At 33.8% G+C, this 23450-nt stretch overlaps 1 long non-coding RNA gene across 1 annotated transcript in view; it reads right to left on the bottom strand.

Moving 5' to 3' along the window:
* LOC131406922 (uncharacterized) overlaps nucleotides 1-23450 on the bottom strand; it is a 132989-nt gene that overhangs the window by 20906 nt on the left and 88633 nt on the right. The window lies entirely within an intron of this gene.

Below are 23450 nucleotides of genomic sequence, written 5' to 3' on the forward strand. Positions count from 1 at the left end.
TAAAGTATTACTGAAGAACCAACCTGTAAAGTTCAGATAATTTCTATTGCTACCTTTTAATGGTTTATTGATTATTTTAAGAAAATATTTTAATTTATCACCATGACATTTTATAAAAATATACAGCACAGAGAAGGAAAATGTTAATTGTGTGTATAATATAAAGTCTTAGTGTCATTAGCAAATTTTAAGGGACTAAATTGAAAGGAAAAACAAAACATCATTATCTTTCAATTTACTGGACAGTCTCCAGCACATAGTAGCTATTTCAAAACAATTTTTTAAATTAACCTAAATTAGGCTATGTGTGTGTGCACACAAATGCTTGTGTATCATTTTGCTGCTGATTACACTTCTGAAACTTAGCATTTTTCTGGAACAGTCTCTCAGGGAGCTACTGGATATTGGCCCCGTGAAGTAATCATTCTCACACATAATACATGTTTTTCCTAAGTCAACAGGAAAGATGGCTCTCTATTGCTAATTACTCTTAACTCCACAATTCAGTTAACTTTGATTGACCTCCTCCATATTTCCCTTAATTTTATCTCATTAGCTCTAATTATGTTGTTATACACAATGCCACCCATTTCCACCCACTTTTGTTTATATCAACCTAATGTTTTGGATTCTTTAACAAGTTCCTGTTTCAGTTGACTCATAGACAAGCATTCATGTTGGTGATACTAAGTGTTGCCTATAAGTCATTTCCTAGTAAATTAGCTAATGCTTTATTTATTTTTTTTTTTTTGTTAATCCATGGACACTCCAAAATGCTAAAGGTGTTATTTTCTACATATATCTTTGATAAATAGTTCAGTATTAACTTCATTGTCCTAAAATAGGAAAAATAGTTCCTCTCTTGCAGGCTTTTTTATTGCAATTGGATGTGATAATACACATGAAAGAACTCTGTAAACTAAATACCACCCCCACGAACAATGCAAAATATTATTATCATCATTATGATTATTCTTCCTTCTCATAGAAATTCAAAATAAAAAAAAAAAAGATCTGGTTCCTTGAATGTTAAAAACTCTACCAACCCTAATCTTAATCTAAGCCAACCCAGCATGGTTGTCCAAAGCCATATGAACAGAGAATCGAGCTGGACAAATAAATGTGCAGTTATTACAACCTGAAACTTTGGTCCAATCCTCAATGCCAACCAAAAGTTGATTCTTTTATAATATCAACAAAATTAACAAATCCTTAGGTAGAATGACCAATAAAAATAGAGAAAACACAAATACAAGATAATATTAAATTCAGGAAAGAAAGAGAGGACATAACTATCAACTTTACAGAATTTTTTTTAATTACAAGGGAAGACTATGAACAATTCCATGCCAACAAATTAGATTACCCAGATGAAATGGACAAATCCTAGAAAAACACAAACTACCAAAACTGACTTAAGAAGAAATAGAAAATCTGAGTAGTTCTCTAACAAGTAAAGAGATTGAATTAGTGATTTCAAAACTTCCCACAAAGAAAAGACTAGGACCAAACGTCTTCACTTATAAATTCTACCAAATTTTTTAAAAAGAATTAATACCAATCCTTCACAAACTTTTCACAAAAGTTTGTATTTCACAAAAAGAAATACAAGAAGAGGGAAAATTTTCCAACTCATTCTATGATGCCAGTATTATGATGCTCATTCTTGATACCAAAACCAGATAAAAACGTGGCAAGAATAGAAAACTACAAACCAATGCCTCGTTAAAAGATAATTACAAATTATCCTCAACAAAATGTTACAAACTAAATCCAACAATATATAAAAAAGATTATATACTATGGCTAAGTGGAGTTTATCCCAGGGATGCAAAATTGGTTTAAATACATAAACCAATTAATGTAATAGATCTTTTGAATACAATAAAAGACAAAACCCACCTAATAATCTCAATACATGCTGAAAAAGCATTTGACAAAAATCCAACACCCTTTCATGGTAATACACTAAAGAAATTAAAAATAGAAGAGAATTTTCTCAGTCACATAAAGAAAATCTATGCAAAAGTCATCTACAAAATACGTAATGTTGAACATGTCTGCTCTCACCACTTCTATTCAATATGGTAGTAGAGGGTCTAGCTAGAACAAATAGGGGGACAGAAAAGAAATAAAAGACATCTAGAATGAAAACTAAGAAGTCAAATTATCTCCATTTGCAAATGACATGATCTTGTATATAAAAAATCCTAAGGAATCTGCTAAAAAACTAGTAGAACTAAGCATATTTGTAGAATCAATATACAAGAGTCAACATATTTCTATACTCTTGTAATGAACAACCCAAAAATAAAATTAAGAACACAATTTAATTTAGAATAGCATCAAAGAGAATAAAATATTTATGGATAAATGTAACAAAAGAAGAGTAAGACTTTTACTCTGAAAACTATAAAATATTGCTTAAAATATTAAACAAATGGAAAGACATCTTGTGCTCATGGATGGGACGACCTAATATTGTTAAATGACAATAATCCTCTAATTGATCTACAGATTTAATATAATCCCATCAAAATTCCAGTTAGCATCTCTGCAGAAATTGAAAAGCTGATGCTATAACTTCTATGCAAGTGCAAGGGATCTGGAACAGGCAAAATCTTATTGAAAAAGAAAAAGAAAGTTGAAGGGCTCACACTTCTTAATATCAAAACTTGCTACAAAACTACAATAATCATGACAGTGTGGTACTGGCATAATGATAGGCATATCGATCAATTCAATAGAATTGAGAGTTCAGAAATAAATCTATACTGTGGTAAATTGTATTTCAAATAGAGTGTCAAGACAATTCAGTCGGGAAAGGATGTTTTTTTTCCAAAACCAGCACTGAGACAACTCTATATCTACATGCAAAAGAATGAATTTGGACCCCTTCCTCATATCATACACACAAAAAAAACACAAAATGGATCATAGACCTGTGTAAGGGCTAAAATTTTAAAACTCTTCTGAAAAAATATAACAGTGAAATCTGTGACTTTGAGTTTGGTAATGGTTTCTTTTTTACAATATCAAAAGTACAAGTGACAAAAGAAAAAAGAGATAGATTGAACTTTATCAAATTTTAAAACTTTTGTGCTTTGAAGTACACCATGAAGGACATGAAAAGACAACCCACAAAGTGAAAGAAAATATTTGTCACTCATATCTAATAAGAATCTCGCACCCAGACTATATACAGAACTCTTACAACTCAATGATAAAAGAATAATCAAATTTTAAAATGGGCAAGGATTCTGAATAAAATTCTCCAAAGATTATATACAAATCACCAATTAACACATGAAAAGATGAACAACATCATTAGTCATTAGGTAAGTGCAAATGAAAACCACAATAAAATACAATTTCACACACATTAAGATGACTATAGGGCCGGCCCCGTGGCTTACCACTTAAGTGCACACGCTCCGCTACTGGCAGCCCAGGTTTGGACCCCTGGTGCGCACTGACGCACCGCTTCTCCGGCCATGCTGAGGCCGCGTCCCACATACAGCAACTAGAAGGATGTGCAACTATGACATACAACTATCTACTGGGGCTTTGGGAGAAAAAAAAAAAAAAGGATGACTATAATCAAAAGGTCTGATAATAACAAGTGGTGGCAAAGAACCCTCATATATTGCTAATGGGAATGTAAAATGGTGCAACCACTGTGTAAAATAGTTTGGCAGTTCCTCATATTAAACATAGAGTTACCATATGACCCAGCAATTTCACTCCTAGGTATATACCCAAGTGAAGTAGAAACATATGTCCAAAAAAAAACTTGTACACAAATGTTCATAGCTGCATTATTCGTAATAGCCCCAAAGTGGAAAGAACTCAAATGTCCATCAACTGATGAATGCATGAAGAAAATCTGGTAAATCTATACAACTGATGTTATTTGGCATTAAAAATAATGGAGTACTGATACATGCTACAACACAGATGTATCTTGAAAACAGATAAGTGAAAGAAGCCATTCACAAAATACCACATATTGTATGACTTCATTTATATGAAATGCCAGAACAGGAAAATCTACAGATGCACAAAGTAGATTAATGGTTGCCTAGGGATGGGGGATTAGGAGGAATTGGCAGTGACTGCTAATGGGCAGGGTGTTTCCAAAATGGAGTAACTAAATTGTTACAAAATTAGATTTCAGTGATGCCTCATATCTCTAAGAATATACTAAAAAAGCATTTAATTGTACATGTTAACTTGGTGAACCATAGGGTAATTGAATTATATCTAAATAAGCTGTTTAAAAATAAATTGATACGGGGGCTGGCCCAGTGGCATAGTAGGTTAAGTTTTCGAGCTCCGCTTCAGCGGCCTGGGGTTTGATTAACCCCAGGCCTGTGCCTGATCCCAGGCGCAGACCCACACACCGCACATCAGGCCATGCTGTGGTGGCGACCCACGTACAAAATAGAGAATGATGGGCACAGATGTTAGTTCAGAGCTAATCTTCCTCAGGAAAAGAGGAGGATTGGCAATGGATGTTAGCTCAGAGCCAGTCTTCCTCACATACAAAAAATAAATAATAAAAAAAAATAAATTGATATTAACTTTGTGAAATAATTCATAAGGGGAGAGGGATATATCACTGTCACTAGTACCTGGAGTAGGAATATATGCTGCATAAATGATACATAGAATTTGTACCAAGGAAAATATTCAAAGTCTATAATGTTTTTTAAATTGTGCAACTCTTCCACATTGTGTTATTGCTGGGAGGCAGTGTCCTGGGCAGAAACTACACTTCCCAACTTCCTGGGTATGTTCTTGGGATTAGCACTAGTCAATACAGTCAGCTGAAGTGATGTTTGCCACTTTAAGGCAAGGTTTTTAAAAAGCAAATATGCATTAACCTTGGTCTCTGTTTTCACTTCAGACAGTGGAAACAAAGCATTTGATTGTTATATGCCCTCAAAAATTGTCTTGCAGAAATGTCTGAAATTTTAGATTTTTTAATATCAGCAATGTTGCCCTAATACAAGAGGCAATAATATGTTATTATGAGTGGTAAATGAGAGCTTGCTGGTTTCTAATGAATTCATGGTAGCTTAGCCAAACTAGTTATTCTTCATTTTAATGGATATGTAGAATCAAAATCATGGATCTCAGGAGAAAATAGATGCATGCAAAGCTACATTGGGCTTTCTCTGTTCGCTTCTTCCTCTAAGGACAAGGGATATATTATACAGTTGCAAAACATACTGAAGTTAATCCCAAAAGTCTCCTAAAACGTTATCATATACACTCCCAGATTCCTTCTCTCTTGCTCATTTTCTTAGTCAAAATTACTCTTAGATAAGAATTTTCTCTAAAACAAAATAAACCCTTTCAAAAACAAGAAAACCAAATTTTCTCACTATGTATTTTATTACAGAAATAACTTTAGACTTTATAGCTTACATATTTTTGAAGGAGTGCATAAAAGGCATTACATGGATTGTTTTTGTTTAAAATATTTCTCTAAGTCGAGAAATACTTGATAATGTTTCTGTTAAGAACACAAAATTAATTTCTTATAACTGGTAGTATAAATCTTAGCAATTCTCTAATTCCAGAATATATCACAGTATTTTTGTTTGGTTGGAATAAAAACTTTCCATTTCCCATTAGAACTCACACATGGTGGGTCTGGATATTTGGTATGTGGTTAGTATCAGGTGTCTCATCTACATTAAATGCACTCATTCATCTACTTTTCTAAATATAAAGATATCATACAGTCAAACCTTCACCAGTGTGGCTGCAAAGGATATAGCCCATAGCCTAGCCTAAGTAGTCGATCTTGGGAATCACAAGGATCTTATTTTCCATGTTAGTCTTGGGCCAATTCTATTCTCCAGGGCCTCTGAGGGCTCTTAAGGAAATCTTTAACCCTCTACAAATGAGTCCTCTAAGACTGAGGCAAGAAAGGTATGCGGGTTCCCAGGTCTTAAAGACTGGAAATAGGAAAATGTATATCTTAAGTGTATAGACTCCACAATCCATGAGCTGACTAGGCATTAGACAGAGACTAAGGACTAATTTATTTTGGAAGTTCTAGTTTTCATGAAATTCATCTGTTCAGTATGTTAGAAAACCACTCAATGAAGAAGGAAAATATCCCATTTCTGTCAAATAAGGACAAAACAAATGACTGTTCTCTAGGAACTGGGAATTCTGCCAGGAACTAGGCTCATCAACCTACTTCTCAGTTGCATATATGAAGAGGATTTTGTCCACTACTTTGTTCAAATCATACACCATTTTATACCAAATCCCTTGATAAATATGAAGTCTGGGCCATACTCCTTATTTAATCAATGTATATATATGTATACATACATATTACAGGTACATGTATATATATACACATATGTATATTCACACACACATGCATACATATATATATATTATATATACCAGTGTGTATATAAAATAGCATGAAACAAATGCAATCACAGCATCATAAAATATATTCAGTCTATCCTAAAGATTCAGATATCACTTCAAATTTTCTACTTTAGTAAATCAAAGTACATTTTAGGAAATGGTTTGATATTCTCAAGAACATTTTAAAATACCACATGAAAAAGAAGTTAAATGTTTTTTAAAAGAAAAGAAAAATGAAGAATGAAAAATGACAAGAAAACTTAAAATGGTTTAGGAAAGTAAAATCTATATTGAATGTGGTAAACTATATAAATAGCACTATGGAAACTTGAATAAGTGACATGAAAGATATTCTTGAGGCATTCTTCCAAAATGTAAATGAAAAGGACAAAAATTTACAGGAAGAGGAAAAAAGTCAAGAATTTAGGACAATCATCCAATCTAAATTACATGTGATCCTTTGGAAGAAACTACAAAACTTAGAAAAGAAATTACAAAAACATAATACAGTATAAGTTAAGTTAAAATAAAATCTATAATTAGCAGACTTGGGTAAAATAAATAAAAAAATACACAAATATAACAATACTAGTATTATTATTATTAGATTAAATGGATTTAGGAAAAATATATATATATCCAAATGATGATGATGTCAGGTTTCTGATAAAGTAACAAAATTCAACATAGATTTCTTCTTTTTAGTGCTGAAAGTCAAATGTTGAAGAAGCTTTTTTTTTTTAATAAAAATGTAATTCTCATTTCTGTAATGTTGGAGCAGTACGATCTCACTAGACTGACCCTCACACAGAATATCATTGTAAAATCTGAACATAATATAAACAGCAGGTATTGGAAGACACTGGAGAATGAACAGAAGTGGACAGAATCTTGTGGGGTGTACACACTCAGAGGAAAGGGGCATTACTAATTGATTTCATATTGTCATGGTTTTTAGATTTGAGCCAAAGCATTCAGCATGGTGTGGGAAGCAACAAAGATGCCATTAGAAAAACCAGTCTTTTGGGCCTATTATATGACCTCTGAGGAGCAGAAGAATCCCAGAAGCAAAGAGAGAGTGAAAGGATCCCTGATTCTATCTACTTATATCTCTGAACCACACACATGCAGGAGACTCAAAGAAACTCAGCTAAAAACAAAAATTTGGGGTTAAGATCAGATCTGTTGATCAGGAAACAAAGTTCACCATTCTTATAGGACGAAAATCCAGAATTCAGATTATCCATGCTCAGGATAGAATACAAAAATTACCAATATATGAAGAACTAGGAATTTGGAACATATTCTCAAGAGAAATGAAAATCAACTGAGACTGACCCTGAGATGACCAAAATGTTGGCAAAAGCAGCCAAAACTTTTAAAGTGACTATTACAACCATCCTCAATGAAGTAAAATTAAATGTACTTTCCATGAATGAAAAGGTAGGCAATCTCAGCAGAGAAATAGAAATTAAATAGAAATTATTTTTAAAAGAACCAAATTTCATTTGAGAACTGAACAATACAGTATCTACAATAATAGACAAATGTAAGTGGCATAGGAAAGAATAAGGAAACTTGAAGATAGATCGATAGATAATATTTAATATGAATAACTCTGAGAAAAAGAGATTTTGAAAAGTGAACAGAACCTCAAGTACCTGTTAGATGACATGAAGTGATTGAAAATATGTGTAATTAGAATTCCAAATGTAAAGAAAAAATGGTGCAGAAAATTTTTTTGAAGATAATGGCCAAAAAATACCCAAATTTCATGAAATACAGGAACTGGAAACGTACAGATACAAGATGCTTGATGAATGCCAATCAGAATAAACACAGAGAAGCCACACCAAAACACAAGCCACATCATAGTCAAATTTTGGAAGGTAAACGTAAAAAGCAAATCTTAAAAGCACCTAGAGAAACATAACACATTACATGTAAGAGAACAATGATTTCTTAACAGCTGACTTCTCAGAAACTGTGAAGGAAAGAAGAGAGAGTGAAATAATATCTTTAAAGTGTTCCCAAAAAAGGTTAATCCAGTATTCTATATCCATCATAAATATCCTTAAAAAATGAAGTTGATATGAAGACATTTTCAGTTTAAGAATAAAACAAAGAGAATTCATTGTCAGGAGATCTATACTGTAAGATATGCTAAAAGAATTTCTTCAGACTGAAGGGAAATGATACCTAATAGAAACTTGGATCCTTAGAAGGGAATAAAGAGCATTGGAAGTGGTAAATATTTGAGTAAAGGTAAAATAATATTATTTTGTATTTCCTCTTAATTTTTATATGATTCATATAACTAAAGCAGAAATTACAATATTGTCTTGTGGACTTTATAATATACATAGATGAAACACAAAAAACAACTATATGTATCGAGTTGAAAGTTTTTATATTTTATGTAAAGTAACTCAGTATTAACTATACAGGGACTGCAAAAATTTAAGGATGTTGGGGCTGGCCCATTGGTGTAGTGGTTCACTTTGCATACTCTGCTTCAGTGGCCTGGGGTTCACAGGTTCGGATCCCAGGAGCGGACCTACACACCACACGTCAAGCCATGCTGTGGCAGTGTCCTATATACAAAATAGGGGAAGATTGGCACGGATGTTAGCTCAGGGCCAATCTTCCTCACCCACAAAAAAAAAAGAAAAAAAATTAAGGATGTTGTAATTGCTACAGCAACCACAAAAATATAATGCAAAGAACCATAACTAGAAAGCCAACAGGAAAATTAAAATAGAATCTCAACATATAGTCAAATAATTTGAAAATTTAAAAAACCAGAAAGAGACATAAAATTATAGGAGAAAATAAGAAATAAAATGATAGATGACTCAACCAAATCATTGACTATATTAGAAATTAATGGACCAAACAATGTGCATGTTGTTAATGACAGAGGTTCAAAATATATAAAGCAAAACTGACAAAATTAATGAAGAATTAGACAATCCCAAAATATTATGAATATTTTAATGCCTTTATCTCAACAACTCATAGAACAACTAAACACAAAAGATAAAGCAAAAAAAAAAAAAATTGAAGACCTGAACATCCTTATCAAACTCATTGATGTAATTGATATTTATAGAACAGTATACCCAACTACATCTAAATATATATTCTCTATAAGTGCACATGGTAATTTTTCCATGACAATCCAAATGCTGGGTTATAAAACAAACAAACACACATTTTTAAAAGATTTAAAAAGATTAAATCATTCTGAGTATATTCTCTGAATACAGTGGAATTAAACTGCAAGTCAATGGAATACCCCAAAACCCTCAAATATGAAGATATTAAACAACATTCTTCTGAATAATCCACAGGTTAAAAAATAAATATCAAGAGTAATTAAAAATGTTTTAAAATGAATTATAATGAATATACACCATATCAAAATTTGCAGAGTGCTGCTAAAACAGTATGTAAAGGGAAAAATTTTAGTTTTAAATACATATGTTACAAAAAAATACAATGACATGAGGTGTCACCTTAAGAAATTAGAATAAGAATAGAAAATTAAACCAAAAATAAATATAAATAAGAAAGCTAAAATTAAAAGTAGACAAAACAGAAAATGAAAAAACTATGAAACTGAACTGGTTCTTTTTTGAAAAATCAGTAAAATTGATGTCTCTCTCTAGTTAAATTGATCAAGAAGGAAAAAAGAGGGAAGATACATATTGTCAAGATCATGTATGAAAGTGGTTTCATCATTACAGATGCTAGAGACATTAAAGAATAATTAATAAATATTATGGGAAATTTTATGCTAGTACATTTAACAACATAGATGAAATGGACAAATTTATTGAAAGATATAAGTTACCAAAATTGATGCCAGAAGAAATAGAAAATTTTAATACCCTGATATCAGTTAAAGAAATATAATTCATAATGAAACCCTTCTCAGAAAGAAATCCAGGCCCAGAAGGCTTCACTGGTTAATTCAATAACTTATGTAACATGAAATAACACAAATCCCATACAAACTCTGTCATTGAAATAAGAAGGAGGAAAGGCATTTCAACCTATTTTATGACACCAGTGTTGCCCTGAAACAAAAATCAAAGACATGGCAAAAAAGAAAACTACAGATCAATATTCTGCATGAACCTACAAACAAAAATTCTCAATAAACTTTCAGCAAACAGAATCCAAATATAAAAATGATAATATATCATATCCAAGGGTTGCTGTTCCTGGGAATGTAAGGTTGGCTTAACATTTGAAAATCAATGATGTAACTCAGAATATTAATAAAATTAAAAAGAAAAACCAAATAATCTTTTAAATAGATCTAGGAAAAGCATCTAACAAAGTCCAACATCCATTCATGCTAGAAATTCTCAGCCAACTAGGAAATTTCCTCAATCCAGTTAAGGGCATCTATGTAAAATCTACAACTAAGCTCACACTCAATGATGGAAGGCCCAATGCTTTCTGCATAAGATCAGGAACAAGGCTTGATGTTCCCTCTCACTGCTACTATTTAACATTGTATTGGAGATCCTAGCCTGTACAGCAAATCAGGAAAAACTAAATAAAAGGCATACAAAGGAAAGGAAAGGAAAGCAAAAAGTAAGACAGTCCTAAGAAATCTAGCAAGAAGCTATTAGAACTAATCAGTAAATTTAGCAGGACCTCAGGATACAAGGTCAATATCAAAAATTCAATTGTATTTTTGTGTACTAGCAAACAAATAGAAAATAAATTTTAAAAGAATGTGTTTATGAGACTATCAAAAAAATATTTAGGGCTAAATTTAACAAAAATATATGAAACCTATACCCTGAAATGTAGAAAACACTGAAAATGGAAATTAGAGAAGACCTACATAAATAGAGAGATGTAAAATGGTCATGGATTGGAAGAGTGGGTGTGGTTAAGTTGGCAATTCTCCCCAAATTGACCTATTGATTGAATGTAATCCCAAACAACATGCTTTTGAAAAACAGCTTTTTTGAAGATATTGGCAAGCTTATGCTAAAATTTACATGGTAAAACAAAAGACGTAGAATAACCCACAATTTTGTAAACTAAAAACAGCTTGAAGAACTTATGCTATCTTATTTTAAAACTTACTATAAAGCTTCAGGTGTCAAGAAAGTATAGTGTTGATGTAAAAATAGACATATACAACAATGGAGCATAATGGACAATCCAGAAATAGACCCTCCACTCAAAACATTGTGTGATTTCCTAGAAAGGTATTAACATAATTCAGTGGGGGGAAAGATGATCTATTCACCAACAAATAGAAACTTGTATAGGATTGGAAGAAATAGAAACCTGTATAGGAAAATTAAACATTACCTTTACCTCATACCAAATAGAAAGCTAACTTGGAATAGATCATAGCTGCTTAAACTTCTAGAAGAAAACAGATGAGTTTCAGACATTGAATTAGGGAAAGATATTTAAACATAACACAAAAAACACAAACCATAAACTTTTTTTTTAAATGATAAAAATATACTTCATCAAAAATAAACCGTTTTTCACTTTGAAAAACAGAGTTATGAAAATGAAAAGGTGAGCTACAGACTGGGAAGAAAAATATATATATGATACAAGGCTTGTATTGAGATTATTATAAAGAACTATTACAACTTAATCATAAGACAAACAACTGAATTTTAAAAGGGGGTAAAATGTGGGAGTATACACTTCACTAAAGAAGATATATAAATAGTAAAAAATCTCATGAAAAGATGTGCAATGTCTCTAGTCATCAGAAAAATAAAAATTAAAACAAGATATTACTACCCACCGACTAGAATGGCTTAAGTTCAAAAGACTAACAATACCAAGTGTTGGTGAGGATATGAAGCAACCATTACACGCATATCCTGCTGTGAGAATGTAAGATAGTATAGTCACTTTGGAAAGCAGTTTCACAGTATCATATAAAAGCTTTTTTACTCAAGGGAAATGAAAACATATGTTCACACAAAAACTTGTATGTAAATGATCATAGCATCATTTTCATAATTGTCAGAAATTGGAAACAATTCTAATGCCAATAAACTGGTATAACTCAGCAACAAAAAGATCAAATATTAATACATGCAACAATATGGATGAATCTCAAAGACATGGAATCTCAAAGACATTATGTTAAGTGAATGAAGTCAAACAAATAACTACATAATGTATGAGTCTATTTTATAAAGTTTTTGTTTGTTTGTTTTTTGCTTTTCTTTACGTCTGTGAAGGACCCAGACCTTTTGACCTATAGAGTCCCACAGTTGGGCTTTTGCTGTTTGCACACTCTTGGTGCACTTCGATGTGTTCTTCTGTCCTCTGATTTTCCCAAAAAAGACAGCTGATCTAGAGAATGGATCAGACACAGTTTCAATCCCTTTGGCAAACTACCATTTTTATGAAATTTAATAACAGACAAAAGACAGACAGCAAATTATTGGTTCTCTGGGCGAGGGTTAAGATGAGCAGATCAACTGCAAAAGCTGAGCAAGCATCTGGGTGATGGAAATGTTTAGATCTTATTTGTGGTGGTGGTGGTGGTGGTCATAGAAGACTATAGAATTATCTGAATTTATCAAACTGGAAATTAAAGTTACTAAATTTTATTGTATATAAATTATATTTCAATAAAATTAGAGAAAAAACAAAAATACTAAATAATATAGAAAAAATGAACATATATAAAAGCAAAAATACAGTTTCATTACCCATAAGTATAATATTTTAGTATTTCTTTTTATGCTTGTTAGGATTTTCAATGTTTATATATATTCAAATGTATTTTTCTTTATAAAAATGTTATACATTACATAATTTTTAAAATATATTTAAAAGCAATGAATACTCACTAAAAAACATCTAACATTACAGAAATAGATAAATAAAATAATCTTCCTCTGATTTATTCCAGCTATCTGACAAACTAATTAAAATTAATAAATCAAGAATATGGAATTCATAGTATGTGCTTCCTTTCTTTGCCAGTTCTAGAAAACTAGAAAAAGTGTTGTTTGGAGCATGATCTTCACTACCCAATTAAATGCTTTGCTTGCTGAGTTCCATGACCACTTAAAACAATGGGTGCTGCTTCTCTCTTCATCACTTGTTAACAAAAAATTAGTGAATTGTGCCTATAGAATTACTAATTCTAAACAGGGCTTTTTCTGAGCAGAAGTAACTGTGCTGAGCAACATAATGGACATGGTCATTCACAAAAAATTTGAGAAGTGGTTTTCTGAATAATCAAATTAAATGATCTGGGTTAATTTTATTTTTATATTGGTAAATGTATTATCTGTTATCAGATTTTTTTTTTTAATTTTTTGTTTATTGCAGTAACATTGGTTTATAACATTGTATAAATTTCAGGTGTACATCATTATACTTCTTCTATTTCTGCATAGATTACATTCAGACTTCTTTTTTGAAATCTTTTTTTTAAGGACCTGTGGTATAATAAAGTTTAACTATCAATTTAAGAATAAGACAGTTTGTGTAATATATTTCTTAACTACTGTGTTAACTTAAGCAAAATCATTGCATGAAAAGTATCCAATTAATAAATTATTGAGTTTATTGGATGACATGCTAATATTAGTGAAGTATGAATTATCTTTATTAAATGTTGGAATGTATATTTTATTTGACAAGAATATGTGTCAGTAATTCTGAACCCTTAAGGAGCTCTTTAAAACTTTCTAAGTACTATTGTTTCATGTAAAGTCTATCAGTAACCAAAATACATTTTTCTTCCACAGCCAGAATTGTCCATATCAATAATTCTGCTTAATCTTTTAAGAGAGAGTATTACCTGAGATGGCTGTTGGCTCTCTGACAAATGGTCCATGTCCATACAGAGCAATAAACTGCAGAATATCTGACTGTTCATTCACCACTCAAAAATCTCCCTGACAGATAACACCAAAAACAGCATCAGAGGCCAAACAGGAATAGACATGGCTTTAATAAGCTAAGGGAGACTGCCGTGATTCACATTCAAGGTCTTTTTGCAGCTTGCCTCATTCTCTAAGGAGGCTCAGGACTTGAGCTACTCCTCTGGAATAACAAATGCATGAGAATGGGGAGCCCGCTGCACCTCTTGTCTGTGTGCTTTGATTAAAGCCGATCTCAGTTGTCTGGATAAACTTACACAGGCTAGCCAGCTGCAAGGCAGCCTCCCTGGTGGAGGTCAAATAATAGGCACATTTCAACATCTCTTCCAAAGGAAGAAAACTCCCCCATGATGCTGACCATGCCAGGAGAAAGGATATCTATGTAAAACTGTTATTTGAACAAGCACCTTTCCTGATCCTGGGGCTCATTTTGCGGCAAAACGCTGGACAACAGCAACGTGTTAAAACCTGGCCCTGAGAGCCCATCTAAAGCGTGACGTCTGGTTAATGGAGTGATTTTAGGAATTTTAGTTTTTAGTTCTTTCAAGATGGAGCTTCCCATTGGATGGGGGACTCTTCATTGCTGTAGCTTCATATTCATCTCACACTGTGTGGGATGTGTTTGTGAGCTGTGTAGGTGGTTGAAATGGGGCATCGTCATATTAATGGTTGGAAAAACTAACTTGTAGTGAGGTTAAAATCCTTCACCTACAACTGTATAGTCTTCTGTGAGATTCAATTTCTCCATCTTCAGAATGGGGGTATTAATATTGAATCTATATGTTGATTCTTGAAAGGCTGTTGGAGAAATTAAAGATTTGGTGTAACGCCCCTATCAAATAGAAGACCCTCAGTGTTGTGTCAACTTCCTTCTCCTTTTCTTTTTCTCAGGAGAACAAATTCTAAGACCCACATAGTCAAGTTGGAATTCTTCTTCCTTGGTTTCATAATTTAACCCCCTTTTATGCTTTTGTCTCATCCACTTGATCTATTTAATCTTTTATATCTCTTTTTATCCCGTTCTCTTCTCCTATTCCCACACACACACAAACAACTTCCACATATACACACACACCAACACATACCAACACACAAATCGGGCTAGGATACTTGACTTAGAAGTTCGTCTTTCCCATTTTCTAGGCTGAAGCCTACCTTGGTCAGAAAGTATATGAAGAGTCCAGCTTTGACTAGTTCCCACAATCTATGGCTCGAAATCAAGTTATGTTATAACCAGTTGCAGCCAACTCCATCATTTTTCACATCTCTCCAGTTCTATTTCCTGTGTGATAATTATACTTCCCCCATGCTGTTGAACTCAGGCATGCAATATGATATGCTTTAACTAACGAAATTTGAGAAGAAGTGATAAATTTCACTTCTGGGCAGAGGTTTTAAGAGCCAAGGCTCACAACAGATGTTAGCTCAGGGCCGGTCTTCCTCAGCAAAAAAAGGATTGGCATGGATGTTAGCCCAGGGCTGATCTTCCTCACAAAAAAAAAAAAGAAAAGAGAGTCAATGCTTATGCTATGCATTTTTCTTCTTCTCCTTATAACTAAAAATGTTGCAGAAAATGGCAGCTCCGTTAACCTGGGTCTCAAAAAGAGGACAATGATGATAATGCAGATCAGGGGTCCCAGCCACTTTCAATGGAAATATATCATGAGCAGGAAATAAGTATTGCTAAGCCAATTAGATTTGAGAGATTCTTTATTACTACAGCTTAACCTACTTTCTCATGATTAGTATACTACTCCAGCCTGAACCAGGTCTTTTATTTTGAGTAAATAGATTTAATCTTTGTTTTCTGTTCTTGAATATAATTTTTAGAACTTTTTCTAATACTATAGTAATTTCATTTGACTGGATAAGTTTTATACATTCCAACTCTACATTAAGAGACCATAGCTCTCTGCTTGATGATAATTTCTTGGACTTCCATACAGAATTTGCCCTGAGTTTTCCAACAATATAGTGCTCCCATCTGTTGCTGAACCCATTTATTCATCTTGGGTAACTTAATGATGATTGCTTTCATGAACTGTGAGCTGATAATGCCATCCCTCCTTGTGTAACAGTCTTTCTACCCCCAGCCTTGGTGTCTTTTTTCAGCATCAGCACCTGGAAGTGGTCCCCTTACTGTCTATTCAGCCCCTGTTGCTGTGCAAGATTTGGTTTCTGTTACTCTCAATCTATAAAATGAATAAGTTTGATCAAACCACACTTTGATCAATAATGGAATACCCACCCTGTGAGTTACTGACTTTGTGGCATTATCATTTTGAGCTTTAATTCTGACTCATCTTATGATTTTGTGAGAATTTAATAAAACATTTTACCAAAGACAGTTTGACTAATTGTGTGTGCCAAGTTCATTTACCTATGGGAGCTGGGAAAATGATTCAGAAAAGCAAATCTAAATTTTCTACCACTCCTACGTGTATGCATGCACATAGCTACACACACACACACACACACACACACACACACACATTCATTGCTTAGAGCTAAGTGAATTGCCCTGCACATATTTTTCCTAGAACCTGTGGTTTATAAGAAATGAATTGTTATATTTTGAGGTGAAGAACATTGCTTCCTGAATAATTTTAAGAACTTTACAATCCACTCAAAGAATAAAATGTCTATAGAGTGCCCAAATACCACTATACTCCAGTAGTCTGCAGTAGTGCCATCTCTGCTGATATTCAGGATTTTTTAAAAATATAAGATATTGGGATACCATACTTTTATTCCAATATAATGATCATCTACTCCTTACCACTATTTAAACTGCCCAAAAAGTCATAAACCTCATGGTGGTAAGAGCAGGTCTCCAGGAAGACTGTGTCAATGTTTTAATGGATTCCTGACATTTTGTCTGTCCAAACCTCTCCGTCCAGTTCTGCCTACTCTCACATTTAATGCTTATTATGGACTGAATGTTTGTGTCTCCTCAAAATTTATATGTTGTATAAATTTTGTATAACATATGTATATGTTATAACCCCCAATATGATGGCATTTGGAGATAGGGCCTTCGAGAGGTGATTAGGTCATGCGGGCTCCCCTCTCGTGAATGGGAATTATACCTTTTTAAAAGAGACCCCAGACAGATCCCTTGCCCCTTCTGCCGTGTAAGGACACAACAAAAAGACTGCTGTCTGTGAACCAGGACACGGGACCTCACCAGACACCAAATCTGCCAATGCCTTGATCTTGGACTTCCCAGCCTCCAGAACTGTTAGAAATAAATTTCTGTATTTTAAAGCCACCTAGTCTATAGTATTTTTGTTATAGCAGCCTGAACAGACTAAGACAATGCCCTGTCTTTAGTTTTGTCACAGGTTGTAGTCCAATTCTCTTATCAGCAAAATCACCCACCTTCAGCTCCCTTCTGGAGAGGCACAAGCCTTCCAGACTCATATTCACCCACATCAACTATAGGGGCAGCTCCTCAGGGTTAAGTACATCAATCTTGGAAGTCACATTACCCACTGGCACGTTAATGCTTGGATTAAATAGGAAAAACACTTTAATAAGAAGATGAACCTGAAGTCCAGGAAAATGTAATTTCCTTCATAAAAACTCTCACAACCTTTAGGCCCAGAAATGAATACAAGTCTACATTATGTTTTGGAAATCATTGGGAGAAAGCTGGGCAAGTCATAAGGCCTTGAGCACTTATAAAAGAATTCTGTTTGTTTGTGGTTTCTACAATTGGAAAGGATAAAGCAAAGGAATGTATACTGATAGTCTTCACTTCAAGCAATAAACTATCTGAAGAAGAACAGGAGAGAGAGAAAATGGTAGCAGAGATTAGAAGGAGATAAATAATGATATACGAATTATTTAGGGCAAAAATATATAAATGTTGAGGATTAAGGAGAAAATCCACAAGAACCAGTGGTAGCCTGGTTGGAATAGCATAAGCCTTCTAGATTCCAGGCCCACATTTTTTCACCTTCCTTCCCCATCCACTTCTTCACTGCCTGGATCATTGTTTCTTTATCGATTTCAGTGAAATGTCACTGTGGGATATTATTGATGAAAAGATGTCAACAAAAACACAGAATATGGAGTTTGGTGGCAAAGACCCTTCGACTTTGCACATGTAGCATGCTTCCCATTACTTCTGAAAGTTAGTATGGGGAGTTATTATGGTTCCTCATAGAACTACCTTCAAGAAATGAGAGTTTGACTAAGCCTTAGAAACATCCTCTATGTCATCCTCTTGAAGATATTAGACCCTTCTAAAACTTACTTGTTACTAGAAACTCTGACAATGAGCCCAGCCCATTTCTGAGGGTTTTACTGTGAAGCCTGGTGACTAACGGGTTGTCTTGGGCATTCCTGGACTTGGCTACTGAACAATATCCAGGCTCCAGCTGTCTCCCAAAGCCCATCCCATCAGTCCATTCCCTTGGTGTTCTTTAATCTGGAAGTTAATGATACCGAGATTGGTCTAAGGACAGTGAGCTAACATTTATTTTCCTACACCATTGTCTAAAAAAAAAAGTACCATGCCTTGATTTAATGTTATTTGTAATTTCAAAATGAGTTAAATATCTTGACTGAAAAAAAATACAAAGGTGCTTTTAGAATAAAATTTATATCAGTAGACACAGGCCGTGGCTAAGGTCAGGGCAGGCCTGTCAAAAGGAGGCAAGCAGGGATGTAGTTTAGAAATTTTCTTCCTTAAGTGTGTGTGGGGGAGAGGGTGAGAGAGAGATAAATTGAGAGACAGAGAGAGAGAGAGAGGGAGAGAGAGAGAGAAGATTCTTCCAAGAACTTATAAGAATTTCTATACTCATAGAAGTAGCCATACTTTGGATTATGTCCCATGTGGAGAGAACAGAATATTTGTTAGGCCAGAAAAGGTCTACCTCAGTGTCTTCCCAGATTTCCTGGGGAATCCCCTCCAACCCCTTTCATCTTTCCTTGTCTGGGCCTTAGACAGTTACTATATTTTTCCAAAGTAAGTCAAATCTCTGTAGCAGAAAAATTAGTAATGAAAATTATTTTTTTTTTTTTGCATTGCTACTGGGGTGATAAAACTTAAAGGGCCAAGGAATTAAAAAGATGAAGTTATTTATGGTTTCAGCTCCCATATGTAAAGAGTGCAGAAGTTGTTACCCCTGTCCTTACAAAAAGAAATAGCTAAAGAAAGTGAAAATCAATTACTTTTTAAAAACCATCAGAGACCAGACATCACAAGGCAAACCACTACCTCAAAATCTGAAGAGTCAGGCACATCCAGAAAGTTATAGCACCCGAAATTCACCTACCTGGAACAGATACTACCTGGTGTCATAAGCTAGTGGGAACATTTTATTGGGAATTTTGATGGAGCGGTGGAAGCTAAGTGAGGACTAACAGGAGAGTAAAGAGCTCCTGAGCACCAGTCATAGGGAGTATCTCACACTCGCACTTGCTTTACTTCAGATTTCTCACCAAGTTGTCCTAAGTAGGAGCCAAGAGAACTTGCCACATGGCCCTGAATTGGGATGGGAATGTTAGCCATCATAAGACCCTCTCACACCCTTCTTCTTATCAAAGGCTTAGTCTCCAAGGGGCATTAGAGGGCAATTTAATTAATTTGAACCAGAGGGAAATTCTGAAATCTTTTCCCAGTTGGAGGAAGGGAACTCTGTCCCATTCCAGTTACCACCACCCTTTCTGCCTCACCTAAGGAAAAATAAATAAATAAAAGCCATAGTCAACAGGGAAGAGGCTTCAAAAAAATAGATGGAGAATATTGTATCCAGAGAAAGGAATAGAGGACAGGGAAGAAAAGAAGCTGCCAAGATGTTCTTTAAGAGGTGAATGGATAACCAAACTGTGGTACAACCATACTATGAAAACTATTCAGTGATGAAAAGGAAAGAGCCATCAAGCTACTCAAAGACATAGATGAATCTTAAGTACATATTGCTAAGTGAAGGAAGCCAGAATAAGAGGGCTGTGTACTCTATGATTCCACTTATATGACATTCTGGGAAAAGTAAATTATAGAGATGTAAAACAGATCAGTGATTGCCACATTTGGGGATTTGGGGAGTGGGAAGGGTAGAAAGGTAAATACAGGGAATTTTTTAGAACATGAAACTAACTAACCACGAAACTCTTCTTTATAGTACTGAAGTGGTAAATACATGACACTATTTTTTAAAATCCATAGAACTTTATAGCATAAAGAGTGAGACTTAAAGCATGTAATTTTTTTAAAGAAAAAATCAAATAGGAGAAATGAGGTTAGCAAGATAGTGGAATAGTTAAAAGGTTACTGCAATTCAGGCAAGCCTGAAGCCAACCACACTGAAGCTAGGTAGGATAATTCCTGATACTCTCTCTTGCCAGAGCCCAGCATGGCACAGGGTGATCGGGAGGAAATTTCAACTCTCATCTTCTCCCTGGGGAGAAAAAGGAGTAGAACATACATCCAACATTCTGAATTTTAGATGGGCTGCCTGAGGCAACAGTTTCTGTCTTGGCTAAATCCAAGTACTCACAGGGATGCATACCCCAAAAGGCTTTAGAAGTCTCTATAATCTCTAGCTGGACCAAGTGGAGAAAGTCCTTCTTGAATGAAACCAGACCACAAAGTCTGGAAGAGTTGGCTAATTATTCAAATGTTGAAATCCCAACAACAACAAAATAATGACATACAAAGAAACAGGGAAACATGAGCCATTTAAAGGAACAAATTAAATCTTTAGAAACTGACCCTATAAAACAGAGACATATGAATTGCCAGACAAGGAATTCAAAATTACTGTCATAAGGATGCTCAATGAATTAAAAGAGAGCATAAATAGACAACTAAATGAAATCAGGAAAACAATACGTGAATGAAATGAGAATATCAACAAAGAGATAGAAACTATGAATAAAAACCAAACAGGAATTCTAGAACTGAAAAATACAATAACTGAATTGAAAAATTCACTAGAGGAAATCAACAACAAACTTGACCAGGCAGAAGAAAGAATCAGTGAACTTGAAGACAAGACTTTCAAGTTACCAGGGCAGAGGAGCAAAAATAAAAAAATATGAAGAAAATTGAAGAGAGCCTAAGAGACTTACAAGACACCATCAAGCAGAACAGTATATTATGGTAGTCCCAGAAGGAGAAAGAGAGAAAGGGGTAGAGAACTTATTTGGAGAAATAATGGCCAAAAATTTCCCAAATCTGAGGAAAGAAATGAGCACATACATTCAAGAAGCTCAAAAAACTCCAACTGGGATAAATATAAATACACCAAGAAACAGAATACTCAAACTGTCAAAAGTTACAGACAAAGAGAGAATCTTGAAAGCAGCAAGAGATAAATGAGTCATCACATATAAGGAAGCTCCTATTAGATTATCAGTAGATTTCTCAGCAGAAACCTTGAAGGCTAGAAGAAAGTGGGTTTATATCTTCAAAGTACTGAAAGGAAAAAGAAACTGTAACGAAGAAAATACATATGGCAAAACTATCCTTCAAAAATGAAGGAGAAATTAAGACTTTTCAGGACAAACAAAAGCTAAGGGAGATCATCAGCACTAGACCAGCCCTATAAGGAATGCTTAAGGGAGTTCTAAAAGTTGAAGCAAAAGGATGATAAACAGCAACACAAAACCATACAAAAATATAAAATCCTCTGTTAAAGGTAAACACATAGAAAAATATAGAATCCTGTACTATTGTAATGTAGTTGTGCAAATCACTTTTAAATCTGCTGCAGAATTTTTTTAAAGCTAAGAAATAATTATGAATCTATGTTAATGGGTACACAATATAAAAAGAGGTAATCTGTGTCACAATAACATAAAGTAGGGGGGCAGAGGTCTAAAGGAGTAGTTTTCATTCATAATTTTAGTTGTTATTTTAAAATAGATTGTTATAATTTTAAAGTATTTTATGTAATTGCATTGGGAACCACAAAGAAAATATCTATAGAATTTATACAAAGGGAAATGAGAAGGGAATCAAGACATGTCACTATAAGAGATCAACAAAACATGAATGAAGATAGCAAAGGAAAAAAGAAGGAAAAAGCAATGAGACATACATAAAACAGTTAACAGAATGGCAATAGTAAGTCCTTTCCTATTAGTAATTACTTTAAATGTAAATGGATTAAATGCACCAATTAAAACACATAAATTGGCTAAATGGATTTTAAAAGAAAGATCCAACTATATGCTCTCTACAAGAGATCCACTTTAAAATCAAGAACACATTTGCTAAAAGTGAAAGAATGGAAAAATGTATTTCGTGCAAACAGGAACCTAAAGAGAGAAAAAGTCTCTATATTTATATTCAACAAAGTAGACTTTAAGATAAAAACTGTCACAAGATTCAAAGAAGAACATTACATAATTCCATAAGGGTCAATTCACCAGGAAGATATAACAATGAAAAATATATATGCATTTAACACTACGGCACTCAAATATATGAAGCAAACATTGAAATAACTAAAGGGAGAAATAGATAGCAATACAATAATAGGAGGAAACTTCAACACTCCACTTTCAGTTATGGATAGAACAACCAGATAGAATATCAATAAGCAAACACAGGACTTGAAAAACACTATAGATAATTGGACCTAACAGACATACAGAACACTCCACCGAACAACAGCAGAACACACATTCTTCTCCAGTGCACATGGAACACTCTCCAAGATAGATCACATGTTATGCCACAAAGCAAGTCTTAAAAAATTGAAGAAGATTGAAATCATGCAAAATATCTTCTCTGACCACAACGGAATGAAACTAGAAATCAACACCAGAAGAAAAACCTACAAATATGTGGCAATTAAACAATTCACTCTTAAACAACCAATGGGTCACAGAAGGATTCAATTCACAAGGGAATTTATATAATATCTGGAGACAAATTAAAACAAAAACACAACATACCAAAACTTATGGGATGCAGCAAAAGCAGTACAAAGAGTGAAGTTTATAGTGGTGAAGGCTTACATGAAAAAAAAATAAAGATCTCAAATCAATTACCTAACTTTAGACTTTGAGGAACTAGAAAAAGAACAAACTAAAACCAAAATTAGTTGAAGAAAGTAAACAATAGTGATTAAAACAGAGCTAAATGAAATAGACAATAAAAAACTGAGAGAAAAAATCAAC

Source organism: Diceros bicornis, chromosome 6, assembly GCF_020826845.1.
Source record: "Diceros bicornis minor isolate mBicDic1 chromosome 6, mDicBic1.mat.cur, whole genome shotgun sequence".
Lineage (NCBI taxonomy): Eukaryota > Metazoa > Chordata > Mammalia > Perissodactyla > Rhinocerotidae > Diceros > Diceros bicornis.